The sequence below is a fragment of the Budorcas taxicolor genome, chromosome 2 (assembly GCF_023091745.1).
Source record: "Budorcas taxicolor isolate Tak-1 chromosome 2, Takin1.1, whole genome shotgun sequence".
In the NCBI taxonomy this organism is placed as follows: Eukaryota; Metazoa; Chordata; class Mammalia; order Artiodactyla; family Bovidae; genus Budorcas; species Budorcas taxicolor.
This window is the reverse complement of record NC_068911.1, coordinates 30012587-30026376: the sequence shown is the minus strand read 5'-3', so window position 1 is coordinate 30026376 and position 13790 is coordinate 30012587. Positions and strand designations below refer to the sequence as shown.

General features: G+C 48.2%; 1 protein-coding gene across 1 annotated transcript in view; it reads left to right on the top strand.

The window, feature by feature from the left end:
• The first annotated feature begins 1972 nt into the window (after positions 1 to 1972).
• MRTFB (myocardin related transcription factor B) overlaps positions 1973 to 13790 on the top strand; it is a 291820-nt gene continuing 280002 nt past the window's right edge. Inside the window, exons 1-2 of the mRNA XM_052635937.1 lie at positions 1973 to 2054; positions 2266 to 2388. The gene's annotated coding sequence lies outside the window, so the exon portion shown is untranslated. The remainder of the gene's footprint in view (positions 2055 to 2265; positions 2389 to 13790) is intronic.

Sequence of the window (13790 nt, the reverse complement as noted above, 5' to 3'; positions counted from 1 at the left end):
CAGAAAGGGGAGTGCAGGATGAGCTCTTACTTATGAATGGGGCTGGGGGGTTACTTTGCCCAAACGATGTTTTCTTATGGGCCAGGCTGTCTCAGTGAGGGATCTTTCAACAAGTAGTAGAAAATCAACTCTGACGGGCTTCACCAGCAAAGGGAAAACATGGCTCATGAAAGTGCAAAGTTGAGGAGTAGGTTCTGGCGTCAGGTGTAGCTGGATCAAGGTTCACAGGATGTCAGCAGGATCTGTTCTTCAGCTTGGCTCTTGCTCAGTGCTGTTTTCATTCTCAGCAAGGCTCCCCCAGAAGTGGCAGGATGGCCATGGGACCTCCTGAGGCTACCTTCCCCTCCAGAGGGAAATGCAGCTTATCTTCATCCTAACATTCCCGGCAGAAGTCCTGAGATTCGCTGTCATCAGCCTGTCCCGGGTCCCCTGTTGATGGGGTGTTATGGGCTTGGGCCTGCACCAGGCATGTGCGGCAATAAATGGTTACTCCAAGAGCTCAGTTTCTACTGCAGGAGACCAGGCTCTGGAGCTAAACTGCCTGACTTCCTGTCTCATTTCCCAGTTGTGTGACCTGGAACAGGGTCCATAATCTCTGGGTGCTTCCTTTCATCAGTAAAATCGAACTAATCATGAGGATAGGGTTTTTGGAAAGATTACATGAGCTTTTTTCAAAAAAAAATTGTTTGGCTACATCAGGTCTTAGTTGAGGCATGTGAGATCTTTGATGCCTCGTGCGGGATCTTTGGTCATGGTGCACAGATTCTCTAGTTCTGGCGTGCAGGCTCAGTCGTTGTGGCAGTCGGGCTTAGTTGCCCCATGGCATGTGGGACCTTAGTTTCCTGACCAGGGGTTGAACCCTCATCCCCTGCATTGCAAGGCAGATTCTTAACTGCTGAACCACCAGGGAAGTCCCTACATGGGTTTTCACAAATAAGTGTAACACAGAATAATATCTTGAAGACCTGGCCAAATGCTGAACCCATGGTGCATGCATGCTAAGTCACATCAGTCATATCCAACTCTTTGCAACCCTATGTACTATAGCCTGCCAGGCTCCTCTGTCCATGGGATTCTCCAGGCAAGAATAGTGGAGTGGGTTGCCATGCCCTCCTCCAGGGGACCTTCCTGACCCAGGGATCGAACCTGCATCTCTTATGTCTCCCGTATTGGCAGGCGGGTTGTTTACCACTAGTGCCACCTGGGAATCTACTGTAGCTCTTGTTGTTACTATAGTGACTTGACTTTGTGGCCTCATTGCTTGATATCTAGTCACAGTTATTCCAGAAGTTTCCACCCCCACAGGTCTCTCAGGGAGAAGTGATTCCCTTTCAAGCATACGCTCAGTGCGACTCCAAGCAGAGCTCCACCAGGCCTGGAACACATGCTTCCCACCATGAAGCTGGCCATGCTTAAAGAGGGTCCTTTTTAATTCATAGCTGAAGGTCTGAAACCCTAGTCATCCCTGTACTTGGCAGAATAGGAGAAATCAAGAAGAAATCTTAGCACTTGGTCCCTTCCCTTAAGGAGTTTGCAATCTAATCTTAAAGAGCAGAACACTCTGTCAAATACAGCCTGCACCAGGATCCATTCCCAGAGGGACCTGCCAATCTGCCCAGCCAGGGTGTTTATCGAACGACATCCTTCCTCGGGGGCTCCTTCTCAGTTATCATGGCAATGAGCGATTAGAAAAGGTGATGAGGAGGACAGAAACAGGGCCGATTCCCAAGGTCTGACTCACCTGTTGTTTTTCCCCCCCTCCTCTTAAACTATGCTTACAAAGAAAAAGGGCAACCCTTCCCCATGTAGTACCAGCAGGGTAATCTGAGAACATCCATTTAGTGCGTCTGTCCCTGTGAAAAGGACCTTTCAGTGACACCGAGCTGAGTGTATCCCGCTCTATTTATAGGCACTGTTTGTTTAATTCGAGTCCCGTCTCTAAGAATAAATAATGAACTCATCCTGGGGGCCAGCCAGAGCCTACAACTCTGTGACGAACCTGTAAATCCCTTTCTCTTTCCTTCTGGTTCTGGAAGGGGTTCTCTAACTCAGAGGTGAGCCACTTCCGTTCGCTGGGCTGGGGTGGGCTGGAGACCCAGGTGTGCTCGGAAGTTGGGCTTGATGGTGCTTTTTCATCATGGTTTTGGGGGAGGTTTTTGATGTTTGATTTTGATTTGGTGATCGAAGAGCCAATCTTGAACCTCTCTCCTCCTCAAAGGAGGGACCCTAACCTGATATTTGCACCCCTGGTTGCTTAAACTTCAGACACAAAGAGACCCATTTGGACTCAGATCCCTCAGTAAGGAAGATGTGGCTGTGGAGAAAGAGGACCCTTTTCCATACCCTCCCGACCTGGTAGCAGGGCCTGGGGCCAGACTGTCTCACAAGGTACAGTACCATCCCTGGGTGTGTGTGTGTGTTTTTTTCAGGGTGTGTGATGAGAACCAAGAGCCATAATGCACTTGAACTTGAAGTATGTAACCCCTGAAGGCGGTATAGGCCAGTCCAATAGAGCGTCTCAAGAAAAAATTATTTGGTTTGCAATCCCCCTGTCCCCAGACCCACTGAATTTGAAGGGAATGACCTCAATGGCATCTTTGGGTCTAATGCAGGACATTGACACCTAAATTTTCAATGTCCAGTAACATCACAGAATAACATCCAGCCTTTCCAGGACTTTATCTTAAGAAGGTAACCAAGCTTTTCAGGGAAGTGTCCATTCATGTGCTTCTTCTCCTAGTATCTGTTAATCCACTTCTCTGTGCCAGATGCTATTCTAGGCACAGGAGATGCCTTGATGAGAAAGACAAGGTAGTCATGAGATGACAAGGTCTGATTTACTCTGAAAAAATTCAGCATCTGCTCCTTTCCAACTGAGTCAGTCTGACTGTGAGATATCTTCCCAGCAGGCCCTGAGCTCCATTCATTTGTCCATTCCTCCATTCAGAAAGTACATGGGAGGCGTAGTCTACATGTTAGGCCCAGCTAGAATGCCTAGGTATAGTAGTGAGCTCGAGATCTCTCCCTGCCCTTAAGATGTTTGGAGTCGAGTGGGGAAGATGGATATTAATCAAATTATTACTGAACTATGAATTCTTTATTATTATTATAAATGTTGGTGAGTTCTATAGAGCAGGAATCCCCAACCCCTGGTACCGGTCTGTGGCCCATTAGGAACCTGGCCACACAGCAGGACATAAGTGGTGGGCGAGTGAGTGAAATTTCATTTTTACTTACAGTCACTTCCCCAGTACTCACCTCCTGTCTGACTCCACCTCCTGTCTGGAGAAGGCAATGGCACCCCACGCCAGTACTCTTGCCTGGAAAATCCCATGGACGGAGGAGCCTGGTAGGCCGCAGTCCATGGGGTCGCTAAGAGTTGGACATGACTGAGCAACTTCACTTTCACTTTTCACTTTCATGCATTGGAGAAGGAAATGGCAACCCACGCCAGTGTTCTTGCCTGGAGCATCCCAGGGATGGGGGAGCCTGGTGGGCTGCCATCTATGGGGTCACACAGAGTCGGACACAGCTAGAGCGACTTAGCAGCAGCAGCAGCAGCAACCACCTCCTGTCAAATCAGTGGCGGCATTAGATTCTCAAAGGAGCACAAACCCTACTGTGAACTGCGCATGCGAGGGGTCAAGGCTGCACACTCCTCATGAGAATCTAATGCTTGATGACCTAAGCTAGAGCAAAGGCAATGATGCCGGCCCTGGGAGTGACTGCCACCATCTCCCATCATCCCCAGATGGGACCGTCTAGTTGCTCGGGGCTCCCACTGATTCTGCATTATGATGAATTATATAACTATTTCATTATATATCACAATGTAGTGATAATAGAAATAAAGGACACGGCAAACGTAATGCGCTTGAATCATCCTGAAACCACCCTCTCTTCTCCAGTCTGTGGAAGAATTGTCTTCCATAAAACTGGTCCCTACTGCCAAAAAGGTTGGGGACCACTGCTATAAGGTGAAATTCAGGGTGCCCTGAGCCAAGTTCAGAGCCTAAGAGAGGAGTCGACTCTGAGGGTTGGTGAGCAGTGAATTAGCAATGACTGAGAATCCTTGAGTTGCCCCAGATGGTGAGTTGTCTGTGGGGTAGTGAAACAATGATGTCTGTCTGTGGGAAGCATGTCTTCGAGTTTCCATTAGCTGCTCTGGGTCATCCACCCCGTCACCTGGCTGTCCTGAGGACTGTCACAGGCCGGTAGGTCTCGGTTACCTTAGGGAGAGTTTGTGTCCATGGAGAGCATGGGGATTCCTTTTGAGGCATCAGCTTGCTGAAGTTTTGACATGACTTACGGGTCTGCCATGGACAGGGTGAAACCTTTTTCTTATGAGACGTTCCTCTCACTCTGTCTCATTGGGTCAAGGAGTAAAGAGTTTCATGGTTTTATTTGTGAATGGTAGGTAGTCTGGCCACTATACTTAGAGATCTGGATTGGAAGGTAGCCACACATTCCCCTCTGCAGTTTTATGCCTTCAAATGTTCACATACTCTGGCTTTGCAAGTGGAATTTCACAGAAATTCTGCTCACAGAAGCAGCTGGCACTCTCTGGATTAATTTTGGTGCAACTTTGAGTGAATCCTTTCAGCAGTATGCTCTTTATTTGAAAAGTAGTATATATTATCTCTTTTATGCCGAGAGTTTTGGTAGGAACCAAATTTAAAGAGCCTTTTGATGAGGGTTAAAGTAAAGTAAAAAAGTTGGCTTAAAATTCAACATGCAAAAAACTAACATCTGGCATCCAGTCTCATTGCTTCATGGCGAATAGATGGGGGAAAAGTGGAAATGGTGGCCGATTTTATTTTCTTGAGCTCCAAAATCACTGCAGAGGGTAACTGCAGCCATAAAATTAAGATTCTTGCTCCTTAGAAGAAAAGCTATGGCAAACCTAGACAGTATATTAAAAGGCAGAGACATCACTTTGCCAACAAAGGTCTGTATAGTCAAAGCTATAGTTTTTCCAGTAGTCACGTAGGGATGTGAGAGTTGGACCATAAAGAAGGCTGAACACTGAAGAACTGATGCTTTCAAACTGTGGTGCTGGAGAAGACTCTTGAGAGCCCCCTGAAATCAACCCTGAATACTCATTGGAAGGACTGATGCTGAAACTGAAGGTCCAATACTTTGGCCACCTGATGCGAAGAGCTGAAATGACCCTGATGCTGGGAAAGATTGCGGGCTGGAGGAGAAGGGGGTAACAGACGATGAGATGGTTGGATGGCATCACCGATGCAATGGACATGACTTTGAGCAAACTCCAGGAGATAGTGAAGGACAGGGAAGCCTGGTGTGCTGCAGTCCATCGGATTGCAAAGAGTCGGACCTGACTGAGCAACTGAAAGTGAAAGTGAAAGTCACTCAGTCATGTCCAACTCTTTGCGACCCCATGGACTGTCCATGGAATTCTCCAGGCCAGAACACTGGAGTGGGTAGCCTTTCCCTTCTCCAGGGGATGTTCCCAACCCAGGGATTGAACCCAGCTCTCCTGCATTGTAGGCAGATTCTTAACCAGCTGAGCTACCAGGGAAGCCCAAGAATACTGGAGTGGGTAGCCAGTCCCTTCTCCAGAAGATCTTCCTGACCCAGTAACTGAACTGGAGTCTCCTGCATTACAGGCAGATTCTTGACCAACTGAGCTATCAGGGAAGCCCCTGAGTGACTGAACAACGACATAAAGTTAAAGCCAAGAAAAAAATATAAGAATGTGCCTTTACCTCTAAAAGTTTCCAAGGGTTCAGAAAAAGAACTTTCATTCACTGGTCCCAAAATGTTTATTGAGTGCTTATACTGTGCCAGACATAGAACCAGGAAGGTATATGTATCAACAGGACCAGTACAGCCTGCAGAGCTTGCAACTAGTGAGGGAAAGAGCTACTCAAACCATCAGGGACAGGAGAATTTCAGAGAGTTTTATATGCTAGGCTGGGCAGAGAAGACCTCTCAGAAATCGTGACATTTGAGCAGAACCTGAATGATGAGAACATCATCGCTATGAACAAAGCTAGTGGAGGTGATGTAATTCCAGTGGAGCTGCTTCAAATCCTGAAAGACAATGCTGTGAAAGTGCTGCACTCAATATGCCAGCAAATTTGGAAAATTCAGCAGTGGCCACAGGACTGGAAAAGGTCAGTTTTCATTCCAATCCCGAAGAAAGGCAATGCCAAAGAATGCTCAAACTACTGCACAATTGCACTCACCTCACATGCTAGTAAAGTAATGCTCAAAATTCTCCAAGCCAGGCTTCAGCAATACGTGAACCGTGAACTTCCTGATGTTCAAGCTGGTTTTAGAAAAGGCAGAGGAACCAGAGATCAAATTGCCAACATCTGCTGGATCATGGAAAAAGCAAGAGAGTTCCAGAAAAAACATCTATTTCTGCTTTATTGACTATGCCAAAGCCTTTGACTGTGTGGATCACAATAAACTGTGGAAAATTTTGAGAGAGATGGGAATACCAGACCACCTGACCTGCCTCTTGAGAAATCTGTATGCAGGTCAGGAAGCAACAGTTAGAACTGGACATGGAACAACAGACTGGTTCCAAATAGGAAAAGGAGTCCGTCAAGGCTGTATATTGTCGCCCTGCTTATTTAACTTCTATGCAGAGTACATCATGAGAAACGCTGGACTGGAAGAATCACAAGCTGGAATCAAGATTGCCGGGAGAAATATCAGTAACCTCAGGTATGCAGATGACACCACTCTTATGGCAGAAAGTGAAGAGGAACTAAAAAGCCTCTTGATGAAAGTGAAAGAGGAGAGTGACAAAGTTTGCTTAAAGCTCAACATTCAGAAAACGAAGATCATGGCATCCGGTCCCATCACTTCATAGGAAGTAGATGGGGAAACAGTGGAAACAGTATCAGACTTTATTTTGGGGGGCTCCAAAATCACTGAAGATGGTGACTGCAGCCATGAAATTAAAAGACGCTTACTCCTTGGAAGAAAAGTTATGACCAACCTAGATAATATATTCCAAAGCAGAGACATTACTTTGCCGACTAAGGTCCGTCTAGTCAAGGCTATGGTTTTTCCAGAGTCATGTATGGATGAACTGTGAAGAAGGCTGAGCGCCGAAGAATTGATGCTTTGAACTGTGGTGTTGGAGAAGACTCTTGAGAGTCCCTTGGACTGCAAGGAGATCCAACCAGTCCATTCTGAAGGAGATTAGCCCTGGATTTCTTTGGAAGGAATGATGCTAAAGCTGAAACTCCAGTACTTTGGCCACCTCATGAGAAGAGTTGACTCATTGGAAAAGACTCTGATGATGGGAGGGATTGAGGGCAGCAGGAGAAGGGGACAACAGAGGATGAGATGGCTGGATGGCATCACTGACTCGATGAACATGAATCTGAGTGGACTCCAGGAGTTGGTGATGGACAGGGAGGCCTGGGGTGCTGTGATTCATGGGGTTGCAAAGAGTCAGACATGACTGAGTGACTGAACTGAACTGAACTGAATGATGAGATGGAGCCAACTGTGAAAAGTTTTAAGGGAAGAGCATTCTAACTGGGGAGAAAGGACAAATAGCAAAGCTCTGTGGCACAAAACAGATTGGTTTGTTTAAGGAGGAATAGGAACTGAATGTGGCTAGGGACTGCCCTGGTGGTCCAGTGGTTAAGATTCCTCGCTCCCAATGCAGGTGGCCCAGCTTTCATCCCTGGTCAGGAAACTAGATTCCATATGCTGCAACTAAAGATCCCATCACAGCCAAATAAATAAATATTTTTAAGAAAAGAAGTTTCTGTGGCTGAACGTGTATCATGGGGGTGAGTGGTAGGTAAGCCGGGTACAAAGTGTGAATTTTAGTTTGAATTCAGAGGAAGCATTTGGTAGGTAAATGGATGGCATTTCAGCCTGTACCTAGGTTACCTACCTGGGAAAGATTTCTGTTGCCTCAGTGAAATTTTGAAAGTGACAGACCTTGAAGTCTTAGAACTCAGAACCACACAGAAACCCATAGATGGAAACAGAAGAGGTTAATGTTGGCCTGTTTCTGGATAAAAGCAGTCACCCCTAATCTCAGAGGCTTTCCTGGGCAGGAGAGGATGAAAGTACAAAGTGAATAAATCATGAAACAGTCTCCTGCTTGTTGTTCGGCATCCATTCCATCACCAAAAGGGGTCAGTGCCTGAAACCTCCTTTGGGAAATTGTTGCTTCCCTGTTCTTGGCAATCTGGTTTTGTCTCAATCTAATCAGTGTTTTCTTGACATCCCACCCCGGCACCCAAGGGATTGACTCGGGGATGGGCACAGAACCCAGTCAGAGCCAATGAAACACAGGAAGACCTTTCATGGCCCCTGCTGGCAAAAAGAATTCCCTCTCTCTTCCTTAGGAGCACCAGTCTACGGATATGAGGTCTAGAACCACTGCAACCATTTTTGACCATGCAGGAATATTCTGGAACTGCTAGAGGTTGTGGGGAAGCCCAGCAGGGTGCCTGAAGAGGAAGCCAACACCACAGAAGGCAGAGCCAAGAGGAGAAGAAGAAGTCCTTGTGGTGGCATCAAGTCCCTGGATCAAGCCTCACCTGAAGCCTAACCCAATGCTGGTCTTTTTAGTGGCCTCAGCCAATTAAATGTTCTTTATTATATAACCCAATTTAAATAAGGATTTCTATGTCTTGCAACATAAAGGGCCCATCTACAAGGAAACCTTAGAATAGGTACCCTACAGTGCCAAGGGCCTCCTCTGCACCCCAAGCCTCTAGGAGGAAGTGAGCCTGTTCCAGAACCCAAATAAAAGGTCTCTCCTCCCACTTCTCTATTTCAGGGTTTCCATGCCTCCTGTCACCATAGCACTGTGACTCTCTTGGAGAGGCGGAGAAACAGAGGAGGAGAAGGGGCCTGTTTCCAGGCTGTGTTGCCACGTGTAGTGGCTGGGGATGGTGGGGGGTGGGGGCTGGGCAGCGAGGTGGCTCCACGCTTGACATTTCAGGATATAGATAAGAGGGTAAAAATAAACCCCCAAGCGCCTGTAGCAGCGCTCGCTTCTCTTGCTTCACAGCTCTTATCTCTCTCTGCTTTGGGGACAGTAAGGTTCCTTTCAGGTCACCGCACAGCTTGCCTCCCTCCAGCCCTGGACAGGAAGGAGGAGATGTGGGTGGTTGGTTTATACCTGTCCACACCTGCCCATCCACCTCTGGGAGGTCAGCTGACCCCCTCCTTCCTGCAGCCCTGCTTGTTGTCTTGCAAACACTCTTTCACGCCTTTGCCTTCGTTTGATGCTCCAGTAGCTGGGTAGGACAAGCGAACCGGGGGGGGGCCAGGGTCTCCATTTTCCTGATGAGAAAAGTAGGGAGGGTGGGAATGATGAAGTGTCCGAGTCACCCAGCCAGTGAGTCCAAATGTGTTCTGATCTAAACCCAGGGCTTCTGTGTGTCCATCGGTGGTCAGGGATAAAAAGAATTTGACTCCCTTTCTGCAGCTCCAGCCCTCCCTGTACAGCCATGGAGGCTGGGTACAAGAGCGGGAGCATTCACATCACCTGTAACATAAGCGTGAAGCAGCGTTCTGTGCTGCCTGTTGGTGCCGCCCCCTTGGTTCCCTCCCAATCACGCAGTCTCAGGGTGGTTTTGTCTATTCCAGTGAGAAAACTGTTTACTATGAAGGGGTGGCTGGGACTAGAGAGCACTGTTTTAGATTATTTTTTTTATTGCAATATAGCTTATTTACAATGTCGTATTCTTTTTTGCTGTTACACATATACAGGTATCCACTCTTTTTTAGATTCTGTTCCCATATAGATCATTACAGAGTATTGAATAGAGTTCCCTGTGATATACTGTAGGTCCTTATTAGTTATCTGTTTTATTTTGGCACTGTGTGTATGTCAATCTCAAGCTCCCAATTTAAGGAATAAGCTTTTAAAAAATATTTATTTAATTTAACTTTTTGGCTGGGCTGGATCTTTGTTGCCGCACGCAGGCCTTCTCTAATTGCAGCAAGTGGGTACTACTCTCTAGTTGCAGAGGAGAGTGGGTTTCTCGTTGTGGTGGCTTCTCTTGTGGAGGAGCTCAGGCTCTAGAAGGTGTGGGCTTCCGCAGCTGTGTCGCACAGGCTTAGCTACTCCACGGCATGCGGGATATACCTGGGCCAGGGATCAAACCCGTGTTCCCTGCATTGGCAGGCTGATTCCCAACCACCGGACGACCACCGAAGTCCTGAGGAACAAGCTTTGATCACATACTAAGGTGCAAGGAGGCTTCCTGAACTTCAATCTTCTCATCTATAAAATGATAAAAATATTTATACACACCAAGACTGTTACAAGGATTAAACAAGGCATCACATGCAAGACACTCACACAATGATTTGAAATTTGGAGCTCCATAGTACAATGACAGTCTTTCCTGTGCTGACATTTATGTAGAGTGACAATGCCACTCACCCACGTCCATAGAACATGCATTTTGAGTCCTTTTTCTCTCGGTGGCCAAGGATTTGCATGAGCCATTTCATCAGTTAAGACTCCCGTGGTTGCAAGTGACCGAAACTACGCTCCTGACTGGATGACCTGAAAGAGGAATTTGTTGGCTCCAAGGGGAGCTGTAAAGGCGGCCAAGGGTAGAGGCTAGCTTCAGGCACAGCTGGACCCAGGGATGGAAGCGATACCATCAGGATCAGGTTTCTCGCTCTCCCAGTCTCTCAGCTTCGTTCCCTCACTGTTGGCTCCCTCCCTTCTTGTGGCAGAAATGGCTGTAGAAGCTCCTGGCTCATCTTCTTAGAATCAAGGCCAGCAGGAAAGAGCCAGCCCCAACAAAAATTCCCAGCAAAAATCTCTATGCATCTCTCTGCCCTTCCCTGAACCATTATGGTCAGAGGAATGAGTTGCCCAGAGGGAGACAAGCCCGGATGGCCTCCCAGCCCTGGAGCCGGGGTGGCTCTGCTCCACTCAAAGCCCAGGTCCAAGAGGAGAGAGCAGTGGTGTCCAGAGGGGAATCACATATCTGGTGACTGGCAATTGCCCACACTTGACAGCCTGGTATCCCAAAGCAGACGTTGATGAGTGGAGTTCTTTAATCCTATGGAACAGAACAAACTACAGCTGGGCTGCAAAACCAGGCGGACTGCCTCCAACCAAAACTGAAAGCTCTCGTCTGAGGCTCCCTCAGTGCCAGCTGCTGACCGACTGGACCAGCTGACCTCAAACAGGATCCTTTCCCTGAGCTGCAGCCTACCGATTGCAAATCCAGCATCCCGGATGGGAGACAGACAACCTGGGGGCCGGTCCAAAAGCCTGCATCATTAAACCTGTTCCACCTCCACTGTGATTTACTACCTGTTTATCTTTCTTCTAAAAAGGAACCAGCCATCAATGCAAAGCTCCCCTGACGGCACCCCCAAAATAAACATGCTGCGGAGCAACACTGTTACTCAATTGCAGCCAGTTGCTCTCACGCACTCCAAGCTTGAGGTCTGCTGTTAAAAGGAAGGTTAGCGAGTGTCAGAAAGGCGTTAAGGACCAGCTCGAGACTTGGTGAAATTAAGACAATTAAAACAAATTAGAAAGGGAATAACTTCCCACTAGGTAATTCCATGGTGTTTATCGCTTTAGAAGTGTTATTCGTGTTCCTTGCTGACACATGGAAAATTCTCATTGCCAGGGAATGGGCCAGGCCTCCTGCTTTGTCTAATATTCAGTGCTGGTCAATCTGCAACCCCAAAGGCACTCTCGAACTTTCCCCTCTCCCGGCTCCTCCGCAAGCCTGCAGCAGTGATGGAAAAGAAGAGGATAAGAGAGTACAAATGATTTTTTGAAAAAAATAACTTTGGTAATTATGTATGCATTTCCAATGGGAGATTCTGGGAATTATTCCTAAAAGGCTGGAAAGAATTTCTTCTTTTGATCTCGGTTCTGAGCCAGAGAAAATCAAATTAAGAAAGAAAACCAACAGAGAATTCTCAGTGGGGAGGCAGGAGCTGAAGCAGGGCTGTTCCTACGGTCCTGGGGAAAAGAAAATGGAAAGAAAAGTCCCCCGACACCTTCGTGTCACGATGTTGAAGCCTAGAAGGAGGGGCGGCTGGAGGAGTCTGATGAAAGCTGGGAGGAGGGCAAGGCTGTGTCCCCACACCCTCCTGCGAGCCTTCCTTCCCTTCCCTTGAGGGGCCGGAGAATGTTCCCCCGGTTCCTGTGGCTTTTCCCACCGCACGCGTGGCCACCAGCCTCCCTCCGACAGCCCTGACTTCCAGAGGACCCCAACTCAGAGCCGTCACGACACAACCAGCCAGCCTGGGCGTGTGAACAGTTCCTTTATATATATATTTAAAAAAAAAAAAAATCCTCCCTTAGAGGCACCGGGAGAAATGGTCCTGCCACTTCCCTAAATCTTCTGTGGTTGCTATGCAGCCCGCCTCCGCCCCTTTCCACTTCCCTCTGCTCCGCGCCGTCGTCTCTCTCCCCACCCTCCACCCCCACACCAGCTCTTCCCTGCCTTCCTGCCGGGGCTCAGAAATCAGAGAACAGTCCCCGAACGTCTCCCAGCTCCGAGGGCCAGGCAGCGCGACGGCTCGCAGCCTCCCTCCCTGCTCTTACGGCCTCGCGGGAAAGACCCTCGCTGGACCCTTCCCTTCTTCCTTCCTTCCTTTCTTTCCTTGTCTTCCTTCCTCCGTCCGTCCCCCTCTCCCTTCCTCCTTCCACCAATAACACCAAACACTTAATTTGTCAGGATCCCTGGACGAGCTGACTGTGGGAGCTGGCGCTCATGGGAAGCCCTAGGAGGCTGTCAGCTGACCCTGTGGGCAGCTCATCCATCCGTCAGCGGTGGTGCTCTGGTACCCCTTCCCAGGGCCCGCTGGAGGCATCCCTCTACCCCTACATGTGGGTAACGGCTATAGGTTTTCCTGAAGATGTCACAGGAGCATCCGAAGAGGAAGTTGGCAGCCACCTCTCCAAATATCCCTTCCCCATCTCTCTTCCCTTGAAGGCCTTCTCTACCTGAGGCCTCTCTCTCTGATCCTCTTCTGACAGCCTGTCTCCCTCTCGGCTCCTGCTCTCTTCCCTCTTCTCTCCCACATCCTCCCTCCCCCACTTCCCTCTCCCCTTGCTGGTTTTTGCCTGTGTGGTTTATTGCCCTGCAACTTTGTGCCTTCTAAGTTGCAAGAAGTTTCACGCACTGCTTCCCACGCTCATATTACCACCACCCATCAGAAAACGGTCATCCAGTTATCTGGACCCAACCTGGGGGGGGTGTGTGTTTGGGTGTGTGCATGTTCAAAATAGCACTCCAATATCATTTAGGGATTGATTAAAGAATAAGGAAAGACACATAAATGGTAGCCCTCAGTTTTAATAAATCAGTGGTTTCCTCTGATGGGGAGTGTGGGAGGGTTGTGATTTTGAGGAAGGGGCATGCACAGAGGTGAGGGTAGAGCAGAGCCACTCTAGGGTGACCCATCCTGGTTTGCCCAAGACTGAGGGGTCCCAGGATCCAGAACTTTCAGAACTAAAATCAGGAAAAGCTGGGCAGATGGGGACAACTTGGCCACCTTAGGCTGTGCTGTATCTGCAATGCTTTGTCTTTTAAGGGTGGGTGGTCCGTACATGGGACTTTGCCATATTTTCTGTACCTTTTAATGTCTTTTTTTAATTGTAAAAAGAGAGAGAAAATCATCTCTCCTGAGAGATGTGTCTGGGAGCATTTAAGAGAGTGCGACTGATTGTATGGGGGAGATCAGGAAAAATTGGGAGGACATACTATTTGAGGCGAAGCTTGAAATAAAAAGGGAGACCTCCTCTGGCACTTACTGCTTCGTCTGGAATGCCTTCTTTTCTC